At 43.3% G+C, this 27,121-nt stretch overlaps 1 protein-coding gene across 13 annotated transcripts in view; it reads right to left on the reverse strand.

Moving 5' to 3' along the window:
* The window catches only part of DENND2B (DENN domain containing 2B), a 180,634-nt gene that overhangs the window by 71,394 nt on the left and 82,119 nt on the right, over positions 1-27,121 (reverse strand). The window lies entirely within an intron of this gene.

Below are 27,121 nucleotides of genomic sequence, written 5' to 3' on the forward strand. Positions count from 1 at the left end.
TCACGTCTGCTTTCCATAGTCTGAGTGGCAATCTCGACTCCCTGGTACGCTTACAGTGCACCAATTTTAAATGCAAAATCCTTTAACAACTGTTTTCTCTTTCCTTCTGTCTTCCCCTCCTTCTAAAGATCTGTTTATCCCAATACTCATTTCTGCCCCGCTCTGAGCCCTGAGTTTTAGTGCCAGTGCTTTTACACAAATCCAGCTTCACGTCCTGAGTGAAATATAATTTCATAGGAATGTAATTCTCGAATGATCTCATTGAAAAAGCACACCCAGCAAAGGCCATGAGCAAACTTCAGGCCAGCCCATTCACACCCAGAGCCAAGGAGATTGCAGACCCCTTTCCCTTAAATGGACAATGTGCCTGGGGCCCAAGCAAAGCACACCAGCTGCCCACGGATATTATTCTGCCCACAGCCAGCCTGCCTGCTGGCAGACCAAGGCCTGGGCCCACAGCAGTGACCACCACAAACCATTCTGCACCGTACAAGGACAGACTCAGGAGAGCATCCAAGCAAACGGGCCTTACCGCACAGACGTTCCCCGTGCCCCTTGGGAGGGCTCTGGCTCCAGGCCAGGAGACACCAGCTAAAACTATTAAGACCCCCACCCCCCATCACATCCATGCCAGGCAGAAGAAGGTCCAGAAGCCAAGCTGGTAAGGATCCTCACCACAGCTACCTGTCTTCCCTACCTCTCTGAAACTCAGCCTCTATACAACTCTATGGAGAGAGTCAAGAAAGTAGGGTATTTGACTCTGGAACCAGATGGCAAAGCCAGGTCTAGCCCAGTCCAGCGGGCTGAGACAGGGTAGAACTGGGGAAGAAATAATATACTCTGATGGACTTTCAAAAACTCTAGCTGAAAAATCACTAAGTTGGAATCTTTGGAAAAAATGTCCTTACTCCAAATCTGTACCTCACCCCCAATGAATCCTCATAAAATGGACCAGAAAAAGAGGAAAAAAATGAATGGCTTGCAGGGTCTACAGGAACTCTATGCACTATTTTTACAACTTTTCTGTAAATCTATAACTCTTCTAATATAGAAAGTTGACTAAAATTAATGGTTTGTCATGGTTTCCTCTGTGAGGAACAATGGGAAAAGAGTAGTGTCGGGTATAAATTCCAACTCTACCTCTACTAGCTACGAAGCTGTGGATGAGCTTCCTAGGCTTCAGTTTCCTTAACGATGAGGTGGAGACGACAGTGTCCTTGTGCAGATTAAATAAGATCTTGCCCACAAAGGCCTTACCGCTGCCAAAAATGCTTTCTTCCTGGGCAGTAGCAGCTCCGCCGTTCAGTCAGCCTTCACCTTGGGTTCTCGGCGACTGCAGTAGGAGGCCTACCTCCACTCCGCGGCCCTGTGGTCTTTATGATTTACAGCCTCTTCCACACATGGCATCACACTTTAAGCCCACAGTAATCACCCAAAGGGCTGAAAGCCGCCTTACAGCGAGTTCCAACTAGTGAAAGCTCCCCTTTGTTGACAGAAACATGTTCTCCTTCCTGCTTTCCCTTCCTCCAGTAGGATCCAATGTCACTGCCAGGAGCTGAACTACTTTCCTGCGGTTCACAGGGGTCAACCAGAAGGAAAGGCAGACGGTGACAGAGCTGGGCTCCCAGTTCAATCAGCCATCCATGGCAGAGGGTGGGCAGGGGAAGAAGTATGCTCTCCAAGTTGCCGCAAAAGACTGCACCCCTCAGCAGCACCACCACCCCCAACACCTCCCACACCCTCCCTGCCCCGTGCTCCCCACCAGGCCCCACATGAAGCTGGGTTGATAAACTACAAATCCGCCAAGTTAATGGGCACAGCAAGTTCCCCAAAGCCCTTAAGAGATAAGCCCCCAGGTCAGGCGTGAAGTTGCGCCCAAGCCCTGGAGCCAGGCTCTCAAGCCTCAGCCACCCTGACTCTTGGCTCCATGATGTGCTGTCCATTTTCCCCCAGCAAGACTGAGGTGAGTGGACAGGGGCCCCATCCTGGTCTCATAAGTGGATGGGCTGGAGGCCAAGGAAAGAATCAGGTGAGGAAAGGTATGGCTCTGATGTCACATTATCTCTTTGAAAATCACTCACAAGGATATCAGGTCCTTAAAAACTCTCCTAAAACAAAGGAGAAGGCTAATCTCACCCTGAAATTTTAGTGTCCAAATAAGGGAGCAGTCAGTGCTAGAACTGTTAGCTTGTTCCAACTTCGAAAAGCCCTGTGAGAGAAGCAGTTCCCAAGCTTGAGATTCCACTGACAGGTTGTAACCCCTCGAAGCACTAATGGGTACATTCTAGAGGCTAATTTCTCTGACCTTCCAGATGGCTGTACTGGGGACACACCCCAGCTGAGGCCCAAGGACATTAGTTCCTGGCAAGGAGTATGCAAAAGCTCAGCAGCCCAGCCGAGCCAGATAACAGCCCCAGCTCCAGCGGCTTCAAGGACACGTTTTGGGAAGCAGAGCTCAGGAAGAAGATGTCCTTGGAGCTATTTCTTATTTAACCCAATAAGAGCCAAATATAGCCAGATATGAAGAAGCTAACTATGTCATCTTCCATGCAATTTTTCTCCAGCTAATCACCTCATATCAAGCTTACTACAATGGTCTCTGATTACATGAAGAACACTTTATCGAGTGCCAGCCCATCGAGGCAGTAAATAAATGTGAAGTGTTACTATTATCATTACTAGTTCTCCTTTCTTCTTCCATCTCTAGTCCTCCTGCTCATAAATGACAGACTAAGTATCCTAGAATCTCAATATCATCATGTCATTCCTCTGGGCTCCTTAACTGCCAAGTCCAGATTCTTCCGGTTCCTCCAGAACCTTGTCAAATGCTACCAACCAATCTGGCTTCCCTCTTCTTCCTTCCTCCTCCTTCCACCATCCCTCATCTTACCACCACCATTCCCCTACCATCCTCCATTCCCCTTCACACAAAGCCACACAGACTTGCATAGACACACACACACACACACACACACACACACGCACACACACACACACACACACACACACACACACACAAATGCACTGAACTTCTCTCTCCAGGCAGGATGCCTCCCTGCTCCATACATATCCATTTCTGCACCCATCTTTTTATGTGCAAACCATTTCCAGCCTGGAGTACTCCCTTTCCTCCCTGCTATCCAAATCCTATTCATGCTCCATGGCCCAGTCTAAGGTCCCTCTTAAACTTAAGTTGGGAAACCATTAGATCCACAAACAATGACCAAGCACTTCCTCTGTGCCAGGCACTAGGCCACTCACTAAAGACACAGTAAGGAAAACAACACAGTCCTCCATGCTCCTAACTGGTGGGAGGGGCTTCAACAAGAACCTCCCTGGGGGCTTCCCTGGTGGCGCAGCGGTTGAGAATCTGCCTGCCAATGCAGGGGACATGGGTTCGAGCCCTGGTCTGGGAAGATCCCACATGCCGCGGAGCAACTAAGCCCGGGTGCCACAACTACTGAGCCTGCGCTCTAGAGCCCACAAGCCACAACTACTGAGCCCTCGTGCCACAACTACTGAAGCCCGTGCCCCTAGAGCCCGTGCTCTGCAACAAGAGAAGCCACCGCAATGAGAAGCCCGCGCACCGCAACGAAGAGTAGCCCCCACTCGCGCAACTAGAGAAAGCCCGCGCGCAGCAACAAAGACCCAACGCAGCCCAAAATAAATAAATAAATAAATTTATTAAAAAAAAAAGAACCTCCCTGCTCATCTGAACTGTGCAAGCAGGAGAGTCAACAACCAGACCTCAGAGGCAGCTTGTTGTGACACTTGTGGGGGCAAAGGTGGAGGCGGGAGATGAAGCCCCAGTTGGGCGAGGTCATCTTGCCTCTCCTTCAGCCTTTCTACGAAGCTACCTAGGCTTGGTGGTTTAGAATGTATTCTATTACAAGAATCATCGTTCTCTCTGACCACCTTGTCTCCTGCCCTGCTTTGGAGTTTATCAGCTTCAGAGGTTGGCTGGGTCCAATTCCATTCAGTAATAACCCTAGTCAACTACCCCTCCTAAGGACCAGATACACAGCTTCACATCCCCACCCTAAGCCTGGGAAAAGAAAGAAAACAACCGACCCTTTCCTCAGGAGTTCCCAGACTTTGTGTCACCGTGACTGCATAGCTACTGGAGGCCACATGGGAGGCAACTCCCTTAGGCCTCTCCAGGGTGGTAGACAATTCTCAGACCCTAATAATAACTTCACTTCTCTCTCTCCTATTCAAGAAGGGTTACTGGGTTAGCAGTCAGATTGCTATTATTACAGGAATAATCCTGCATACCTTCTAAATTGTAAAAATAGATAACCTATTCACATGTACCTCGGTCCTTTAACTCCTGTAGTAACAGATGTAATAACTCTACATGTCATAACTCTACCATATCAGCGCAGTTGCTCTTTCTCCCTGAATCAGAAACAGAAGAGGCCCTCCAGAAGTAATCTTAGATACCTTTTAGACTCAGGGAGGAAGGAGGAGAGAACACCTAACCCATTCCAATTTACATTTCCAGCAATGGAGACTCACAGCCTTCCTCATCACAGCCTATCTAAACCTCAAGTCTCGGAATAAGCTCATGTCACGTGAGACTCAACTGTTACTTCTTATTACAGTTAACGATTCAGCCTCCTGCTAGTAAAGATCACCCTTCCTAGCAAGGCTGAATTGGTCTCAGGAAACATTCTAAGGAATGGAAGCTCACAGCGTTCAGGAGCTCACCCAAAACGCCAGTCATGCGTTTAGGTGTGCAGACCTCAAGGGGCTCCGATAGGTCAGGGCTGCCAGAAAGGCCACAGCTGCTGATGATCAGTGTACACCACATGTGAGCAATACAAGGGATCAGTGAGGAAAGCTTTACAGAAAAGGCAGGACAGAAGGAAGAAGCTGCCGTCAGCCCTCAGATCACTAGCACCTAGCTCAGAGGAGTGTATGCCTGAGCAAAGCTATGCACCCAACCGTAACAAGCACCTAGTCTTTGAAACCCGTGGCGTCCAGACAGTATCATCTCGTACTTGACCCTGCAGCCTGCCCCCACTCAGCTACCCTGAGGGCGGTCCATTGCCAAAGGCTGAAGGGAGGGCCCAGGGCACACTAAGCATCTTCAGAGACTTAGTTACACATTTTCAGTCCCCTTCCATCTCAGCCCCTCCCCCTGCCCCTGCCAACTCAAATTTTCAGTCTCCACACGTGTGTGTCTATGTGCCTGCGTTTTATTTACACTACCCATGTCTGTTGTTAGCAACAGAAACAAAGTACTTTAAGGCAGAAAAGGCAAGCTGGCCAGCTGGCCTGCTGCTCCCTGTCCTGCTTCCAGCTCAGGGAAGAGGCTGTAAGGGATCCTTCGAGCTCCAAGTGACCATGGGGGCCGACAGCTCCCACATGTACTAGGGGAGCGGGCATGGAGCCAGGTCACCCCAAGTCACACACAGCTGTTTGGGGCCCCAACCACTGGCCCTCCCCCTTCTTCCCTGGAGGCCACACTCTGAACACCTCGTTCTCTCACCTGCCTAGATGCTGACTACTGCTGGAAGGCAGAGCTTCAAAAGCCAGAACTCAGGAAACCCACTCTCCTCCCTTATACACTAGGAGACCGTAAAGATGAACAGGCGTTGCCTCCCCAGACCCAGACTCTATAGAGAAGCAGCCCAAGGCTAAGTTTCACCTTCATGTCCTTTCCCATCTTCAGTTTTTCTGCTACTGATAATCTTCCAAGTTCTAGTATCAGGCTCCTCAATAAAATCAACAGTAACTACTGATCACTGCTTTGTTTTTAGCACTGCACTCAAGGAGCTCACGGGCTAACTCAGGGAAACAAGACACAATAGGAAATAATTCAAATGTGGGATACAGACTAAAAGCGCTCTAAAGTACAGTGCGTGGGAGTGGAGGGGCTCAGGACAGGATTTCTGTGGGAGAGGAAACATGAGACAAGTTTTAAAGGACAAACAGTAGTCGGACAGAATGACACGAAAGGCTGCTGTAAGATTTAGAGTTAGACTCAAGGTCCCACGGCAGGAAGAATGGCAGCCCTGGGAGGTAAGAAGGAAAGAGAGTGGCCTGATGACAAAAATAAAACCCTCCCCTCAGGGTCACCGTGCTCTGCAGTCCCTCTGCTCCTGCCTCTGCCAAGAGCACGCTCAGTGCTTCCTTTTGCTGCACTAGTGTGAAACCCTCTCCCCTAGAGTACACAGAGCGCAGCCAGCCCAGCTCCCTAACCCTGAGAACACCCCGAGGGAACTCCTGGCACCCAAGGCTCCTGCTCCCACAGCAGGACAAGCTGCACGCTCCCACAGCTGCAAAGCGGGTCAGGAGTTGGGTCTATTTTTCTGCTGGGTCAGGTCAAGCTAAGTCCGATTTTTCACTCACCACAGCAGGAGAAGGGGTATGAAATTTAAATACAGTCTCTAGTTAGCCAGGGCAACAGTCTCTCCTCCTTCCATTCACACTTACCATCATATGTGTATTCAACTAATACATATTGAACACCAACCACGTGTAAACTTATGTGCTTAGTGCTGGTTGGGACACCGAAATACAAAAGGCATGGGTCCATCCTCAAAGAGCTTACATTCCAGTAAGGTGGATACAAAAGACACATAAATATAACAAATGCCAGGAGGACTATTTTAAGTGCCATTAGGGAGATAAAAGGCTGTGGATTTGGTTAGAGGGGGATTATTTCCAACCGAAGAAGCAGGAAGGGTTCATAGAGAGGACTGCCCTTGCACTGGTCCTGGGAGATCAAATGGCAAAAGGATAGGGGGGAAATCCTGGGCAGATGGAACTATATAAGCAAAGTCTTAGAGGCAGGAAAGTAGAAAACACACGAAGGACAGTAAGACGTTCAGTCTGATGGGAGTTTAACTGGAAGTAGACCAGAGGGAAGGAGAGCTGGAAAGACAGAGAAATGTCGGATCTTAGAGGCCTTTGAGAAACAAATTAAGGATCTATCTTTTCTCTGGGAAATCAAGGAAATTTTCTGAGAAAGGAATAATGGGTCAGGAGATGTGCTTCTGAAAGGCGAAGCCATACTCAGAAATCTAGGGGCTACAGCAGAAAAGTCTGTTTTTGTAGTCTACCAGGACTGAAGATTATAGTTAGGATAAGAGAGGGAGGGAACTCAGGTAATCAAGTATATGCCTGGAATTCCTGTCTTTGAGGTTCAGGCGGATAGGACAATAAGTGGGCAGTCCTGAGGGCAGGGCAAGGCTGGAGAACCAGCGGTCCAGAGGGAGCCATGAAAGAGTCAGGGGGTGTAATCATTCAGGGGCTTGGGGAGGGAACAGAATTTCAGAGTTTAGCATCCTGAAAGTGGAATAGCTCCAAGTGATGAGGGCAAAGCTATGAGTACCTTAAGTGGAATGAGGGTAAAGTCTTTAGAGTTGAAAAGATTGAGGGACCTTGAGGCCAGAGCACTGAAGGATTCTCGGCATGAAGTCCCAAGTCCTGTTGGGCCAGACAGGAAACCTGTGAAGAAGGCTGTAAGCAACTAACATGGAAGGCAAGGGGGAGTCAGCATCAAGAATGAGGAAAGGAGATATATGTGAAGGGAGAGACTGACTTCAAATAGGAAAGGTTGCCAGGCAGGGCGGGAAGCAAGGTCAGGGAGTAGAGAGTGAAAGTCAGGGGAGGAGAGGAAGCTGCATCATTAGAGAGGGTCCCAAGGGAAGTGAGATCTTCAGGGAAAAGCCAGGTCTCAGGTAGGGATGCTCAAGGAGAAGGTAGAAAACAAGAGGCAATACCACTTTCTGTCTATCAGATTAGGCAATCAAATGATAAAACTAATCCCAGAGTGAGGCAGGGTGTGGTGAATGGAGCACTCTCCGACACTGGTGGAGGTACTGGAAACCAGCACAACTTTTCTAGAGGACAATTTAGGAATACATAAGCTCTGAAAAATACACGCTCACAATGATACCCTACACAAAGCTAAAAGACAAGCCACAGCCAGGAGGAAAATACTGCAAAGCACACAACTGACAAATGATTAAATATAAGAACATGTTAAGAACTTCGAAAATCAACAGGAAAAAGACAAATAACCCAACTGAAAAATAGGTAGAAGATATGAACAGACAATTCAAAGAAAAGGAAACCCAAATAATCAGTAAAATATGAAACAATGCTCAATCTCTCTGAAATCAGGAAAACACAAGTTAAAGCAATGAGATGCTATTTCATATTCATCAGACGGGGAAATACTGAGAGGTGTAGAATCTTCAAGTGTTAGCAGAAATTTAGGGAAGTGAAAACTCGTATACACTGCTCAAAATACTTACAATCACTATCAACAGCAATCTGGTATGACCTAACAAAGCTGAAGAATCACATACCCACTCCAGGTGGCTGGTGGACATAAACTCTTGTGCATTCCTTGTATAAGGATGCTCACCACAGCATTGTTTGTAACACACAAAAAGTGGAAACACTTTAATCATCTCTCACTATCATACAATGGTACATCATATACCAATTAAACTGAATGATTTTATACATGCATACTTTTCAAAAATGACACTGAGTGAAACAAACCAAGCTGCAAAAGGCTGCATGCAGGAATGGTGTCATGTGTATAAAATTTTAAAACACACAACAATACATTACTTATGGACACATATATATAAAGGATAAGATATGCATGGGGATGATATGCATATCAATTTCTGAAAGGAAAGGACAGGGGAAAGCTTAGTCATATCTGTCATATTAAAATTTTTTTTAAATAAGAGATCTGAAGCAAATATGGTAAATGTTAACATTTATTAAATCTGGGTGATGGGTACACAGGTTTTTATTATATCGATTTTTTTCTTTTGCTTAAAATATAAAAGATATTATTAAATAATTTATGTATATTATATACCATTTGATACAGCAATTCCACTTCTAGAAATTTATCCTGAAGTTATACTCATAAAATTAGGGGGAGATATTTAGATATTTACTACCACATAGCTTTTAATAGCAAAATAATAGAAATAACCCAAAGTCCACTGTCAGGAGATTAATTAAATAAGTATTGATTCATCCATACAATGGAATTCTCTATGCAGCATTAAACATTACAAAGTAGCTCTATATATGTCCCTGGAAGATACCCATGTAAGAATATCAGTCAGAGAAGGAAGTTACAAAACAATGCTATGTTTGTATTTTAAAAAAGCATATCTAGGGGACTTCCCTGGTGGTCCAGTGGTAAAGAATCCGCCTTCCAATGAAGGGGACGCGGGTTCGATCCCTGGTCGGGGACTAAGCTCCCACATGCCACGCAGGGCAACTAAGTCCGCACACCACAACTACTGAGCCTGCACACCACAACTACTGAGCCACAAACTACAGAGCCCACGTGCCACAACTAGAGAGAAAATCCACACACCACAACTAGAGAGAAAACCTGCATGCCACAACTAGAGAGGAGCCCGCACGCCACAAGGAAGAGCCCGCGCCACAGTAAAAGATCCTGCATGCCGCAACTAAGACCCAACACAGCCAAAAAAAAAAAAAAGAAAGAAAAAAAAAAAGAGCATATCTAGAACATGTAAGAAAAAAAGATCCAAAAGGATATATACCAAAAAATTAACAGTAATTATGCTATCTCTGGTAAAAGGATGACACGTGATTTTTACTGTCTTTTTAATATTTTTTGTTATGGACAAATATTCTGCAATGAGCATGCACTTCTTTTATTATTTTAAAAAATCAATAAAGTTAGTTAATTTTGCACAAAGGAATAGAAAAAGGAAAAGGAAATAGGAGGAGCTGGTCTGCCAGTAGGAGGGGGGGGTTTACCTGGAATAATGCAAGAGGTTAGCAGAAAAAGAGGGAGACGTTGCAGACAGAAGTGTAACAAAAGCTCTACAAAAATGAAAGGGTTGGGAGAGCAGGGCTCAGACATTTTCACCCAGGGTAAGAATCTTCAGTAACAAGAGGAAGAAAGCAAGAGGTAGGAGGTCAGCTGGGGATAACTCTTTGTAACTGAAGGGCAGAGAATGTGGGTCAGAGAGAACTACACAGTTCCCAAATTTCACACAAAATGTTAATAATAATTCATTCTCCATTTCACAGATTCTGAATCTGCCGTGGAGACCAGCTTCTTTTGGTGTAGCTTGAGTGATGGAAAGATGACTCTTGGCTAAGCTTCCTGGGTATAACGTCTGTCATAAGAACAGATTCCAGAAGAGTGGACTTTTCAGCCCAAACTATCTTTCCTTTATTCAACTCACCCCACACCCACACCCCTCATGCACCCTCGGAAGCTTTAAGGAAATGCCAGTCATGATTGAATTATCTGTGATGAGGAGGGTGACTGAGGCAACAGAAGCAATGGCCTCATAGTGACCTTGGTCTAGTCTGCACAACCAGCAATTCCGTTTCTCTAGAATTAGTGAGAAAGGCAAAGGAGACTCAAGGAACGGAATGAGAAAAATGGGCTAGTGAGCAAGGTGGTAATCACAAGCCAGTCTTGCATTTAGGCAAATGTGAAACATCTAAAACCTAAAACCAATCAAGAAAGTATTGGCTGTACAGCATCTATGAACCGACATAGATGTTCTCTTGGCAAGTATATCTTCTTTCTGGGTACAGTACCCCCTATCACATAAGCCCCCAGAGGGTCAAGTAGTTGTTAAGAAAGCACAGGAAGGTACAACATCTGAGACTCCAAGAGTATCCACTGAAAAGAAGCCACTCTGTGCTTTCACTAACTGTGGGTTTCATCCAAGGAGCCAGCTGCCTGCATTTCCACAGCAGCCAAGCTTTACTCTCAGGCCCCAAATCCTTAATTTGCGCTATGCCAGTGAAAAAACATCATCAGCTTTTCTTTACATTAAAAACTGACTGTGTAAAACTACAATGAGCTACCACCTCACACCGGTCAGAATGGCCATCACTTAAAAGTCTACAAATTACAAATGCTGGAAAGGGTGCAGAGAAAAGGGAATCCTCCTACACTGTTGGTGGGAATGTAAGTTAGTGCAGCCACTATGGAGAACAGTATGGAGGTTCCTTAAAAAACTAAAAATAGAGTTGCCATATGATCCAGCAATCCTACTCCTGGGCATATGGCCAGAGAAAACTATAATTCAAAAAGATACATGCACCCCAATGTTCACAACAGCAGTATTTACAATAGACAAGACACAGAAGCAACCTAAATGTCCATCGACAGATGAATGGATAAAGAAGATGCGGTATATATACAACGGAATATTATTCAGCCATAAAAAAAGAATGAAATAATGCCATCTGCAGCAACATGGATGGATCTAGAGATTATCATGCTAAGTGAAGTCAGTCAGAGAAAGACATACCGTGTGATATCACTTATATGTAGAATCTAAAATATGACACAAATCAATATATTTACAAAACAGAAACAGACGCACAGATATAGAGAACAGGCTTGTGGTTGCCAAGGGGGATGGGAGGTTGGGGAGGGAAGGATTAGGAGTTTGGGATTAGCAGAGACAAACTATTATACATAGGACGGATAAACAACAAGGTTCTACTGTATAGTACAGAGAACTGTATTCAATATCCTATAATAAATCATAATGGAAAAGAATATGAAAAAGACTATATAATATACATATAACTGAATCACTCTGCTGTACACCAGAAACTAACACAACGCTGTAAATCAACTATACTTCAATAAAAAAATTAATAAAATAAAAAATTGACTGTAATCATAGCAGTTTTTCCTGTTTTCCAGGATCACTGCTGCAAAGAGGAAAAGGTACAAGAGTATAAAAGAACACACAGGCGTGGGACTTCCCTGGTGGCACAGTGGTTAAGAACCCGCCTGCCAATGCAGGGGACTCGGGTTCGAACCCTGGTCCAGGAAGATCCCACATGTCATGGAACAACTAAGCCCATGCACCACAACTACTGAGCCCACATGCCACAACTATTGAAGCCCGGGCACCCTAGAGCCTTAGAGCCTGTGCTCTGTAGCAAGAGAAGCCACCGCAATGAGAAGCCCGTGCACCACAACTAGAGAAAGCCCACGCGCAGCAACGAACATCGGTGCAGCCAAAAATAAATAAATTAATTAATTAAAAAAGAAAAAAAAAAGAACACACAGGCAAATTCTTCTGTGGCTCAATTTCTCCTCTTTCTACCTCTGACCAACAAGGATGACACAGAGCTAGGGTTACTTCCTGCATGTTGAAGGCAGTCACCTGTCTGCCCTGTTGTTTTTCATCTTCTGGAAAAGTCACCCACTCCCACCTAGAATCTCTCCTTTGTCACTATAATCCCATGATTTGTTGTGATGTGAGCTTCATTCAGCAATTGCCCAGGACTGGTGTTATCTAGAAGTGATGACAGTCGTTTCCAGATCAGAAACAGTCACAGAGATAAAGCAAAGGACAATCCCTGCCTAGCATTTATGACCCAAGAGATGGAGAAGAGAAGGGAGGAAGGTAATGGGCTTGTTCACCTGATCTCTCAACAATGAGTCAGCCTCCCATTTGTAATTGGAGGAAAAGCCCGATACCTGGTATTTCAGAGGGAATTAAACGTTTGGTCAGTTCCCTTCTACCCCAAGGCTATTGCAAAGATTAAACAAAATAATGTTTTAATACAGGCAAGAGTACAAGTTGCGTGGCTCTGTCATGTAGGAAGTCAACCCTTCCATCTGTTTTCCAAAGTCCATGGATCTGCTTTCATTTGGAAATAAGTAAAGAATATGGAACTCAGGGCCTTGAACTGATTGCTGTCCAACTCTTGAAAATCCCAACTTTAAAAAGTGATATTTAAAGACCATCTACTGGGGTGTGATGAATATCCATGCCCCTGGGTATGTTAAGCTCCATTTTTCTATCAGATCACTGGAAAGCTACATAGATACACCATTAGCTCAGCTCCTTATAGGGTGGTTTTCACCGAGTTGCAATTTCATGTAACACATTTGTGTTTTACCAGCAGTCACTATATGAGAACTATTGGAAATTGAAATCACATAAGCATTTGTTGTAAAAATGGTAAAGAAATATCCTGTGCTTGTAAAAACAAGAAAAAAATAAAAACATAACTCTCAATTTAAAAAATGGTAAGGATTACTATCTCCAACAACGATATCCATATAAAAAATTTCACTAACATATAAGACTTTGTCCACCTTGAGAAAATAGTACGTTTCCTCTTTCTTAATGGTAAGGTGTCAGAAGGTCAGTTTCTCAGACTGCCAAAGGACTCAAAGTCGAAGGCCATTCATAGCAACAATCTTAATTAACAAGATTAGGACACTTGTATGCTCTTCTTTTCTTTGATGTTGATGATCTGTTTCCATGTTATAGAAATCTCCCTTTATCAGTCACCCACTGTGTGCCAAGCACTGTCCCCATGTGTTAACTGTGTTAATTAATTTAACGCTCCAAAACAATCCTAGGAGGTAAATGTTATCAATTCTATTTTACCAAATAAGAAAACTAATGCCCAAGGTCATACAGCTGGTAAAAGGAAAAGCCAGAATTCAAACTAGGTCTGACTAAAGTTCCTGTTCCTTCCACTATCCCATGGAAAGTACAGTCAGGTGCTGTTTTTATTATGCCTTCTGTAGCCAGCCACCTCAATTCCTCTTGTGAAAGAATATAAAACCAATGAAAGAGAGTATGTGAAAATATTTTATATACTGTAAGTTACTGTTCAAATGTAAATAACTATCATTATCCTCCAGGAGAAGATGCAGAAAGCAGGGCTGACGTCTCTGCTTACACGCACACACACGTGCACACCAGCAGTCGGCAGGAAATGAGCTCCAAGTACAGCCCAACAGGAAAACATTTCTCTCAACATTAAAACTCATTAAACCATAAATGCGTGTGGTCCAGACACTCCCTTAAACATAGGTGTTTGGCAAGATAGTGAGAAATCATCCCACTTCTAGCCTCCCCTGGGCACAGACTCCACTTGCTTCGGAATCAAGAAGATGCTGGTATTAAGTCAGCTAGGCCTTCTTTTCTCCCAATTCCCCTTAATCTCCTCTTCTTCCATGATGACCTTCCTAAAAGCACTATTTCAAGAGGTACTATCTTTGGGATGAGGAATCATTGTTTCGAGTTTTCATTTCTGACTCACCCACAAGTCCACGACTTTAGCTCAAAGTTCTTCAAAACTCTGAAACCCAGGATACGCTTCTTTCCTATAATTGATGGCCACACCCCATAGGAGATATATATATGCCTTCCCTGGTATTTCAGAGACAAGGTTCAGAATAGCCAAGTCAGAAAAGGGGACACTCCACCTCTAGTCCTCAGGCATGAATGGCTTTTTAGAAGTTTAAGAGGCTAGTGGTCACCAGCAGCAAGAAAATGCCAGGAGTTCTCTGGACCAGTGCTTCATCCAGGGACAGGCACCCACTCTACCTGCCCCCACCCAAAGTCTATAAACAAAATGTAAAGAATGCAACACAAATCTTCACAGAGACTGGCTAACAAAATAACACTCAATCAAATGGCACCAGGGGCTACTACACAAAGGGATCCCTTAGGGATAAAACAGTGAGCAGGGACTCACTAGGCCATCTCCCTAATACCAGCGCTACTTAGATGATCAAGTATGTCTCCTCTGGAGGCGTCCTGCTTCAACCCCCCCCCCCCACCACATATCACAACTCTTTCCCTGTTCATTTTTAATCCCCTACCCCATTAGTTTTCTCCCACCCCAACCAGTGGACAGTAATGTCTACTAGAGTACACAGGCTTAAAAGCTGCTTAAAATGAAGTTTTGCAATATCATATAATATCACTTATATGTGGAATCTAGGAAAATGGTACAGATGAACTTATTTGCAAAGCAGAAATAGAGTCACAGATGTAGAGAACAAACTTATGGTTACCGAGGGGGGGCAGTGGGGGGTGGGATGAATTGGGAGATTGGGATCGACATATATACAGTACTATGTATAAAATAGGTAACTAATGAGAACCTGCTGTATAGCACAGGGAACTCTACTCAGTAATCTGTGGTGACCTAAATGGGAAGGCAATCTAAGAAAGAGTGGATATATGTATACATATAACTGATTCACTTTGCTGTACAGTAGAAACTAACACAACATTGTAAAGCAACTATACTCCAATAAAAATTAATAAAATAAAATTTACCACAATTGGAAAAAAAAAATGTTTTGCTTCTTCTTCCACCTTGCCTTCTGCCACCACTGACTGTGCTTCCAATCTATTCCATAGTGCTGCTCCTCTGCCGTAAAGCAACTACCCCCCATCTTCCAACTCTTCACAGATGTATGCACCATCTCCTACCCTAACATATACCAGCTCTCCCTGACGGCCCTTTCTTCACCCTGGCAACTTCAATACCTATGTGAATGGACCCACTCAAAACCCCTGTCTCACAACTGACTCCCTGACTTCAATTTTACTTTTGTCACCCATGCCTATGGACAAATCTTGGACCTTGTCATTGCCTGAGACAACACATCCCAATCTTGTCCTCCAAAATCCTACTCCCTGACCACAGTTTCCCTTCCTGCCTATCTCTTGATCTTTTTACTATCCAACAGCTGCTCTTTGACCTTGGTCAGGTCACTCATCCCTTGAGCCCTCCTTCTTTTTCCTAGCTTATATCAGCCCACCTTTCTGTCCTTCCAGGCAAGAATCCATGATCCATCACACCCTCATATCCCTGGCCCCGGTCTCCTTTCACGGTACAGTCATCCCTTGGGACGAGAGGGACCCACCATAGATACCAAAATCCACGGATGCTCAAGTCTCTTACATGCCGCAGTACTTGCATATAACCTATGCATACCCTCTCATGTACTTTAAATCATCTCTAGATTACTTATACCTAGTACTATGTAAGTGATATGTAAATAGTTGTAAATACAATGTGAATGTTATGTAAACAGTTGTCTGTTTACATAGCAAATGTGTGTGGCAAATTCAAGTTTTTCTTTTTGAAACTTTCTGGAAGTTTTTTCCCTAATATTTTCCATCTGTGGTTGGTTGAATCCGTGGAGGCAGAACCCATGGATACAAAGGACCAAATGAAAGCCTAACTCTGGATCAATTCAATCATCAGTAATCTCTGTTCTTTCTTGAGGGCCACTAAAAATTGCTGGTCAGAAATCAGTATGTAGGGACTTCCCTGGTGGCGCAGTGGTTAAGAATCCGCCTGCCAATGCAGGGGACACGGTTTCGAGCCCTGGTCTGGGAAGATCTCACATGCCGCGGAGCAACTAAGCCCGTGCACCACAACTACTGAGCCTGCACTCTAGAGCCCACGAGCCACAACTACTGAGCCCGTGTGCCACAACTACTGAAGCCCGCGCACTTAGAGCCCGTGCCCCGCAACAAGAGAAGCCACCACAATGAGAAGCCCATGCACCGCAACAAAGAGTAGCCCTCGCTCGCCGCAGCTAGAGAGAGCCTGCGTGCAGCAACAAAGACCCAACACAGCCAAAAATAAATAATAAAAAAAAAATAAAAAAAAAAAATCAGTATGTCTAAACATGTCTGAAAGGTCTTTTACAGGTACATTCTGAAGTGTTTATGGATGAAATGGTATGATGCCTGGAATTCACTTGCAAAAATCCACAGGAGAAAAAGGAGGGGTAGTGGACAAGGACAGAGAAAAAAGAAGCTAGTCCAAGTGTTGATGACAGTTGAAGCTGGATGATGGATATATGGGGATTCATCTTCTATTTTCTCTACTTTTGTGTTTTTTTTTTTTATAAATTTATTTATTTATTTATTTATTTATGGCTGTGTTGGGTCTTCGTTTCTGTGCGAGGGCTTTCTCTAGTTGCGGCAAGCGGGGGCCACTCTTCATCGCGGTGCGCGGGCCTCTCACTATCGCGGCCTCTCTTGTTGCGGAGCACAGGCTCCAGACACGCAGGCTCAGTAGTTGTGGCTCACGGGCCCAGTTGCTCCGCGGAATGTGGGATCTTCCCAGACCAGGGCTCGAACCCGTGTCCCCTGCATTGGCAGGCAGATTCTCAACCACTGCGCCACCAGGGAAGCCCTTTTGTGTATGTTTGACATTTTCCATAATAAAAAGTTCAAAAAATAAATAACTGCTTAAGTTGAAGATTGATGGGGAGTAGTAGCAAAGGTCACCCACAGATTATCTGCTAGTTATAAAATAAAAGCTATAATTTCACAATGAAGAAATCTGGCTTCCCCTACCTTAAGTAGTGACCAAATTTAGCATCAATAATAGTGAGGAAACCAGACGTTACGTGCCCCTGATCTGCTGCACCATTTATGGTTTTTTTCCCCAAAAATGCTTAACCTAAATCTAATCAAGCCTCTATATCTAATTTGCAGTTTACAGAAAATACAGGGGAAAGAGGAAGAACTTAAATAACACCCCAAAGAAACAATCAGACAAATCCATAAAGTGGCAAGAAAATTTATGTTAAAAAACTTAAGGAAAAGGAATGCCTAAAACTGAACTCATCATTTCCCACTCCACCTCTAATAAAACTCATTCTCTCCTGTACTTTTTCCACAATGTTACCCACGTTTCTCCAAGTCATCCCTGACTTTTCATTCTCCTTCTTACTCTAGTCCAATCTGTCACCAAGCTGCAAATGCTACCTTCTTAATGTCTTATATTCACCTCCTCCATTCCCCTGTCACTCTCTGACCCAGACTTTATTACTGATTGCTGGACTTACTGCAATAATCTCCTAAAAACCATCTCCTTGTTCCCAGTTTTACTTTCTTCAAATCTACTCTCTGCAATTCAGCCAAAGTGATCTTACTAGCAAATTTAACCATATTGCTCCAGGGCTCAAATTCTTTTAGCGGCTCCACTGCCCACAGTAGTGCTTCCCAAAATGTGGTAAGGAATTGAATGGCAGGAACTCAACATCATATTACACAGAATTAAATGGCATGAAAGCACAAGGTGACGGAGTCATTCACTTTGTAAATCTTTCAAACCTTCTCACTAGATTAAGAAGAAAGTCTCCACTTGCTGAGGGAGAGGGAGGGGAAAGGGGAGGGGGAGGGGGAAGGGAGAGGGAGAAGGGGAGGGAGGGAGAGGAGACGTTCATAGGCAGCAGTATCTGGCAAAATTTTTTCAACATTTTTTGCTTTCCTTGTATTTACTTTAAAACTTATCTTCTGTGTATAGCAAGTTATATTGATTTTCTACTTTAAGAAAGTGAGATAATGTTTCCTTTTAAAATAAATTTAAGTTTGAAAGTTAGCTGACTTAAATATGTAAATAATAGTTCAGAGAGGCCATGATAATATTGTGAAGATGGTAGGAAGTGAATTAAGTCTGGGGAAAACTGCCCTACAGTTTTAAAATTTAATCTGTGTGATTGTGGTGATTTCAAAACAAGCTTACAAATTGTTTGATATTTCTCTCCTTGAACTGGAAGGGCCTCTGTAAGTACCTCAAGGAACAGAATGTGGCCTATGTGAAGGTGCTTGCCTTCCCAGGCTAGGTTAGATGGGGCCAGCAACCACTGCCAGTCTCTAGGGGCGTCGGCTTCCCAGTCCTGAGCCACCATGCTGGAGGGGCCACAGGGAGCAATAATGGGAAGGGGGGTAGTAGGAGCCAGAGAGCTGAGGGGCCCCAGCTGCTTGAGTTTCCCCTGCTCAGGCACCACACATGGGAGTGACTGAGTCTTCTGATGAGTCCAGCCCAGCCACCTTCTGAAAAAAAGTACGAAAGAAGAGCCCAAGCAAGACCCGCAAAACCATGAGAGATGCTAATAAAATTATTGCTTAAACATGCACAATGTTTTGGGGTGACTTGGTACGCAGAACAATGGTAGATCCTGCCTTACAAGAGCTATTCCCTGACACCTGTCTCTACAGTCTCATCTTAATGCTGCTCTCTCTGTCCTACTATGCACAGAAAAAATGACCAATTAGTAGTTATGTGCACATAACTTTGCACACACTGCTTCACTCTTCTCTGTCTCTGCATATGCTAATCCCTCTACCTGGAATGCCCCTCCTTGCCTTGTCCATTTAAAAAACAACTATTCATAGTGGCCAAAAGGTACAAACTAAAAAAAAAAAAAAAAGTCCATTCATACTTCAAAATCTGAACCAGCACTATTCCCTCTGTGCAACTTTGCCCTTATCTTTCTCACTGTCTTCCCACCAGTGACTGAATTAATCCTTTCCTCCCCATGCCACTTGGATAGTGGCATAATTCTCACAGTAGTGTACTGACCTTGTATATGTCTTGTCCAGTAAACAACTACTTAGTTCCTTAGGGGTAGGGATTGTATGTCTGTATACAGCTGGTCCTCCAGGGCCTAATGAGTGTTTTGCTGATCTGAAGTAGTTTCTCCTTCTGCTTCCGTATTTGTCTACTTCCACTAAAAACACTTCCATCTAAGCTTCTGGCTGACAAGAGCAGAGATGACGCCAGGTCAATGCTGTTCTCTCCTTGGTCTCTCACACCCTAACTTCCGGTTCCAGGATTTTACTTACTCTGACCTTGAATAAGGCTTTCTTTTCTGGGTTCACGGCCCTTAGAAGCAGCAAGCCTAGGCTGCTAAAAGCTGACTTCTAAAACACAATTAGGGGGGACCTATTAGTTGAGTACCTGGGACATAAGTGGGTCCTCAATAAACATTATTCCTCTTCCTTCTCTCATTTCAAAAATCTTTCTTAATCTGTCTTCTAGCAGCCAAGTTTCTTTATACTTTTTCCAGCAGCTCCCCTCCCATAGTCACACCCTCCCTGGGTCTTAAAATCCCTTCAGACTTCGGCCCCTGAATCTCCTCAGCACCAAATTGCACTTATTTAACAGGCAATTGCCACCCTGCTCCCACCTCAGCTAGGCTGAGCTCATCACACCAGGTATAATTTAAGAGAGAGGCTTTTATGTCACACCATCTAGGTCTAGTGTGTCAAATTCAATCGCATATAGGATTCACTGTCAAATTTTCTGAAGGGGAGTGATGCAATTATTCCAAAACATTATGAAAAGGAATCTGGCTGTGTTGCGTAAGAATAATAGAAGACAAACAAACAAAAAAACAGGATTGGGAATCAGAAGACCTGGGTACAATTTCTTGATCTGAATCTCTCATTAAAGGCTTTTTTTTTTTTTTTTGTAAACTGAATCAGAAATGTTCCTCTATAAATGTTGCAGAAAATGTTTTCAATGGTTATGGTACATAATAAATAAGAAATATAAGAATTTGAATATAGGTAGCCTCACTCAAAACACTAAAGTGAACAGAAATTTACAAATATAATAGGAAAAAAGGTTATTTTAGGTTTTTTATCAATAAAAGTTAATTCCTACTTCACCCACCCTACTACAAACTTAATTACAGTCTAAATGTAAAAACTGGAACCATAAAAACACTAGAAAAAAATTAATGATTTTTATAATTCTAATGAGTGAAGAAAATTTTTCAAAGCATGACACAAAATTCAACTCAAAAGCCATGAAGGGGGGAAAAAAAGCCATGAAAGAAAATATCATACTTTGACCTACATAAAAATTTAAAACATGTGAAAGGCAAATAATTAGCACAAAGTCAAAAATTAAAATAAAACAAACTGAGGGGGAAAATACCAGCAATACATATGGCAAAGAGTTCTAATGTAATATGTATGTAAAAGCTCTTACAAATCCACAAGAAAAAATAATGACCAAATACAAAACTGAACAAAGTATTTGAACAGAAAATTCACATAAGAATAAGCACAATTGCCAGTGAGCATAAAAAGTATTCAATTTCACTAATAATTAAAGAAATCCTAAATAAAGCAACAATAAGAAAGCCTTTTTCACCTATCAGATTGGCAAAGATTGAAACACTCTGTAACACTCATGTTGGCAAAGGTGTGGTGGAAACAGGCATCATAATATACTTTTTTTTTTTTTTTTTTGGCTGCATTGGGTCTTTGTTGCTGCGTGCGGGCTTGCGGTGGCTTCTCTTGTGTGGAGCACAGCCTCTAGGCCTGCGGGCTTCAGTAGTTGTAGCACACGGGCTCAGCAGTTGTGCTTCGCAGGCTCTAGAGCGCAGGCTCAGTAGTCGTGGCACACGGGCTTAGTTGCCCCGCGGCATCTGGGATCTTCCCAGACCAGGGCTCAAACCTGTGTCCCCTGCATTGGCAGGCGGATTCTTAAGCACTGCGCCACCAGGGAAGCCCCATAATATACTTTTGATGAGAACTAAATTGATGCTACTTCTTTGGAAAGAAGTTTGACAATATTTACTAACATTTTAAACGAGCATAAGCTTTAATCAGCAAATCTTCCCTTCTAGGAATTTTGCCTAAGGTAATACAAGTACTAGAATGCTTGGGCAAAGACAGCTATATACCACTGTTTATTGCAGCACTGTTTATAATAGGAAAAACTGGAAATAACTCAAATGTCCATCAATAGAGGTTTGGTTAAATAAATTATGATACATCCACCTGAAGAAACAGAGTGCTGCTGTTAAAACTAATGTACTGACATGGAAAAATAGCCTAGGTAAATTATCAAGAGAAGAAATTTCAACCATTTTTTTACTGTGTTAAAATATATATAATATAAAATTTGACATTTTAAGCATTTTTAATTTTAAAATTCAGTGGCATTAATTACATTCACAACGTTGTGCGACCATCACCACTATTTCCAAAACTCTTTCACTATCCCAAACAGAAACACTGTAACCACTAAGCAAGAGCTCCCAATTCTCCCCTATCCCCAGGCTCCTGGTAACTTCTAATCTACTTTCTGTCTCTATCAATTTGCCTATTATAGACATTTCATGTAAGCAGAATCATACAATATTTGTCCTATTATGTCTGATTTATTTCACTTAGCACAATGTTTTTTTTTTTTTTTAAACATCTTTATTGAAGTATAATTGCCTTACAATGGTGTGTTAGCTTCTGCTTTATAACAAAGTGAATCAGTTATACATATACAATATGTTCCCATTTCTCTTCCCTCTTGCATCTCCCTCCCCCCCACCCTCCCCATCCCACCCCTCTAGGTGGTCACAAAGCACCGAGCTGATCTCCCTGTAGCACAATGTTTTAAAGGTTCATCCCTGTTGTAGCATGTATCAGAATTTCATCCCTTTTATGGCTGACTAATATTCCACGGTACATATACACCACATTTTTGTTCATTCATTTGTGGATGAACACTTGGGTTGTTTCCACCTGTGGGACAGTGAATAATGCTGCTATGAACGCTGGCATAAAGTACCTGAGTTCCTGTTTTCACTTCTGTTGGGTTTACACCTGGGAGTGGAATTGCTGAGTCATATGGCAAGTTTTAGCTTTTTGAGGAACCAAAAGAATTCAGTCCCTCGACAACTGCACCATTTACATTCCCACCAGCAATGTATAAGGGTTCTAAATTCCTCCACACTGTCGTCAATGCTTTTTTTTTTCCGTTTCTTTTCTTTTATTAGAGTATAATCATTTTTTGTAAAAATAAAGTCAATGTATATACAAATGTATTGTAAGAAAAAAATCCATTGTTACACAACTGTTAACAATGATTATATTTCTGGGGCATGGGTTTACAGGATAGGCTCCTATTCAGACTTATATATTTTTCTATTTTGTAAAAGTTTTTAGGACAAATGTATCGCTTTTGTTACAAAAAAAAGAAAGGAAAACAATCTTAAACAAAAATTAGCCTGAGACAGTTTCATGTGTGCTTGCTAATCTGAAACTGTAGCACCTCACAGTTCTTGTGTTGTGCATACAGCAATGCCCTGAATCAGCAGCAGTGAAAAGGTCTGAGTCCAGTCCTAGCTCTGCCACCCTGGGCGCTCAGTTTTCTCACCGCTATGCTCTAATGCACCTAGGACCGGATCAGAGTTCCCAATCAGTTTGCCAAGGATGGGTTACAGCTGTGCAGACTCCATCAACCCCTGGGGTAGCACCAGAGCTCAGGGTTACCAGCAGCCTCCTCCTTCTATCCCAGTGCGCCTTACAAAAATCATCATTTTCTGTGGGTGCAGGGATATGAAAAAGGTTGGGCAGAGGTAAATCAGGTAGCCTTTAATATCCCTTCCCACACTGAAACAGAATTCTGGACTAACGACGGGAGCTAAGAAAAGAAGAGCCCTGGGACAAATCTAAGAGTCACTGACCACGAAGGAGAGATGAAGATCCTCCTTCAAGGGGAGAAGCAAGCACAGGGAATCAAGAAATGAGAACTCCACGGAAGAGAAGGCAGCTTGTATTTACTAAGTCTAATGTCTCACCTGAAGTCACAGGTCCTTGAGGAGATAGCCAGGGGCAGTGCCTGGAGCCATGCTGCTCTGGGGGAAGCATCCCAAAGTTACCTGCTTGGGCAGCAGACAAGCAAAAAACCTGACCTCTGTGGGAAGAGGCACTGAGGCCTGGCTAAGTGAAAGCCAAGTGAAATCCTCCTGTCCAGGTGTTCTCAGCCTATCAGTTGCCAACGGTGGACTTTGCCCTTGAAATTCAACTCCTGGGCTAAAGAGATAATCTCCCAGGCATGTCCTGTGTAAACTTGGCTAATCAACAGAACAAACTCAACGCTGAGCCTCCCTGCAGTACCCGAAACAGTCCTGCCAACCAGGTGGCTGTGCTGAAGGGCAGGGGAGAGCTTATCCTGCCATTAAGGTCACCTATCCGAAAAGAATCATGTGCCCAGGACAGGCATTTTCCAAAAATCAGTCAACAGCTGTTTAGAGACAAGCACACAGCTGAAAACCTCACGCAGAGGTGACAGGGATATTGTGAGAAGAGTCCTAGGGACAGAGGGCACGAACCTTGACCAGGCTTTGTTGATGTTATGGGGTTAGTGACCCAAGAGGTTCTAAAGTGTAGACATGAAATTCTAAGTGAATGAAGAAGGCACACCAGTTAACATCTGGCCCTCTCACCCTCACTTGAATCTCAGCTGCTAAGCCTGTTAAGCAGTGGTTCCTAACCTCCAGCAGCAGCAGCAGCAACTTAGAAACCTGTTGAAAATGCAAATTCTCAGGCCCCACTTCAGACCTACTGAACTAGAAACAAGATCTCCAGGTGAGTTGGGGGCAGCTCACGTCTGAACACCACTGCTCTAAGGCCCTAGAGGGCTCTGTCATCTGGAGCACAGACCCTCCCTCCCCACCATCCAGACTTCCCTTACAGTCTGCTTTAAATGAATTTTGGGGAACTGGAATATTACCTCTCTAGTTACACCCAGTAAGACAGACAAGTTTCTTCCCACTCCAATTCTGTCTTCCACATGGTCTCATAGGTTTCTTTTCTACCAACTAAATCCAGTTGTGTTCCTTTCCTCCTTTCAGAAGAACAACGATTCCCCAATTCCTGGAGGGTTCGAACACTTCAACTTCTGACCTCCACCAATCTTTTCGGCCTCCCGCTAGCTCATCTGTGTGTCGCTGCTCACGGTAAGTGCGGGCTCAGTGAAGAGGTGCTGGAGATAAAAGCATTCTCTCAAGGAGTCTTTCCTAACCACAGAGCTCTTCCTTCAGAAGCAAAGTAGTTACTAACACAGACAGGGATAGGGGAAACAGGAAAGCAGAATCCCATTACTTAAAAAAGAAATTCCTCTGTGTGTCAGGAATCCATGTTAAATCTGAAATTCAATCTCACCCTGCTCTGCCCTTCACAAACTATTCCATCTAGCCGGTAAACCAGGCTGAACACAGATCTCATGAACACCAAGGACTGAAAGTTTATAAACACCCTATACATTTTCATTTCAGAATCCTCACCCTTGATTTATAGAGTCCAAACAGGATCAGTCCCTTGAAAAAGAAGTATCTACCAATAGAAACTAGTCAATGTTCAATTCCCAGCAAGTGAAAGTTATGGCCTAACAAATTTCTTTCCTCAAACACTGCCAACAAACTTGAAGACTCTAAAAGAGACCTGTGAACTAGAAAATCAGAGTTTACTTACAAATGCTATTTTACTGACAAATTACTTAAATTTTCCAAAACCAAATTCCATCTTCTTACTACAAAATAGGGGGGGATCATAATAGGACATCTAATGAGCTACTTGTGGAGTATTGATCAGAAAGATCACTCTTCCTACCCAGGTAAAGAGAGGTGATTCAGGCTGGTTCCAAGTCTTGTCACACACCCCACCCTCCCCAGGTTTTGATATGCACTGGTAGTCTCAATATTTAACCTGGTACTCCTTTCAGAAAAAGATGGAAAAAAAAACAAAAAAAACCCTCACTCAACCCCACAAACATCCAAAATCTATCTTAGCTTCCAATGGACAGAAAGGAGAACATGACAGTAAACAACACTTAACAATTCAGGAAAAAAATGCTCATTAACTATTTTGGATAACTAAGAGGAGGTGGCATCAATCAGAGTGGGGATATAGAAAGAGCACATCCTTTGGAAACATACAGACTTAGATTTGGATTTTAAGCAAGTTAGCCAGTCTGAGTTCCTCAGCTGTAGACAGCAGAATATCAACAAATTCGTTCATGGATTGTTGTGAGAATTTGCTAAAATGATGCAAGTGAAAACACCTAGTAAAACACAATGTCTAGAATAGAGTAAGCATTCATTCTACTAATGATATACCACAAATCTAAAATCTACAGAAATTTTTAAAACACATATTGCTTGATCCCAAGAATTATGCAGAATTGAATTATATTTATTCAGCTTCCTTTAGCTAATCATTTATGTGTCTATCCCCACTCCAGATCCCTTCTATTTCCCCATATTTTGACACCTTATCCCTATAGTTGTGCCACACCTAGAATATAGACCCCTCATACTGGTTTTCCAAACTCCTTACCATGGCCAAAAGGCTCTACCTGAACTAGCCTCTACCATCTTATACCCCCCTACATCTACCTGCTCCCTATATTCTAACAATGACGACTTTCTGTTCTCTCAACATGCCAAGCTCTCTCCTACCTCAGGGGCTTTGCCTTGCTGTTCCCTCTTCCAGGAATGTACTTTCCCCAAATCTTCATATTCACAGCTTCTTCTCATCCTTGAACTTGCAGCTCAAATGTCATCTTCTCAGAGAGGTCTCCTCTAACTTCTCTTTTGAAAATAGCTATCAAGTTCCTGTTTCTCGGGCTTCCCTGGTGCCACAGTGGTTAAGAATCCACCTACCAACGCAGGGGACATGGGTTCGAACCCTGGTCCGGGAAGATTCCACATGCCGCGGAGCAACTAAGCCCGTGCACCACAACTACTGAGCCTGCGCTCTAGAGCCTGCGAGTCACAACTACTGAGCCCGCATGCCACAACTACTGGAGCCCATGCTCCACAACAAGAGAAGCCACTGCAAGGAGAAGCCCTCACACGGCAACGAAGAGCAGCCCCTGCTCGCCGCAACTAGAGAAAGCCTGCGTGCAGCAACAAAGACCCAATGCAGCCAAAAATAAATACACAAAATAAATAAATAAATAAATAATTTTTTTTAAAGTTCCTGTTTCTCTCTCTTTTACATCACCATTATTTCCTTCATAGCTCATATCACTATCTTTATCTCATTTATTGATTTGTTTGCTTTTTTACTTACCGCCCCCCCCATGACACAAGGACTTTGCTGTGTTAGTTACCTCTACATCCCCAGCATAGAGAACTGTGCCTAGAACAGGATGGATACTCAATAAAGATGTGCTGAATGAATGAATAAATAAAAAGTTTCTAAACAAGAGAGGCAGAGTTGGACACCCTCCCTGCCCCCCAGTGGGATCTCAAGGAAAGAATGTAAATTAAGAGAAAGGGCTGGGGAGAAATAAACCCTTAGGGAACACAAATGGATAAAGTCATCCCAACTCCCCCACTGACAGTAACTGCTATCAGGGGCCAGGACAATGTCGTAAGTGTTGCAATCTCCACAGCTTTCTTTTTCTCCCCAATAACTTTTCTTATTGTGGTAAAATACACGTAACTCCATGGTTTTCTCCTTTAGTTTCTACAGCTTCCCAGGGCTCAACTTCTTCCAGCAAAGCTATGGAGACATGTGACCTTGGGTATTTTTCAGATGAAAAGGAGTCTGGATACCATTGCTTTTGAAACCCACCTGGGTTTACCAAACAGATGTGGGTTTTGAGATTTAAAAAAAAAAAAAAAAAAAAAAAGCTTTTCTACTTCCATTTAATGAGATTTAAATACAACAAAATTTTCCAGTTGTTCCTCATTGTTTTCTTTTTAATTTGACCCCTGCCACTTCCCTTTGGGCACTTATTC

Source organism: Eschrichtius robustus, chromosome 11 (genome assembly GCF_028021215.1).
Source record: "Eschrichtius robustus isolate mEscRob2 chromosome 11, mEscRob2.pri, whole genome shotgun sequence".
Taxonomy (NCBI): domain Eukaryota; kingdom Metazoa; phylum Chordata; class Mammalia; order Artiodactyla; family Eschrichtiidae; genus Eschrichtius; species Eschrichtius robustus.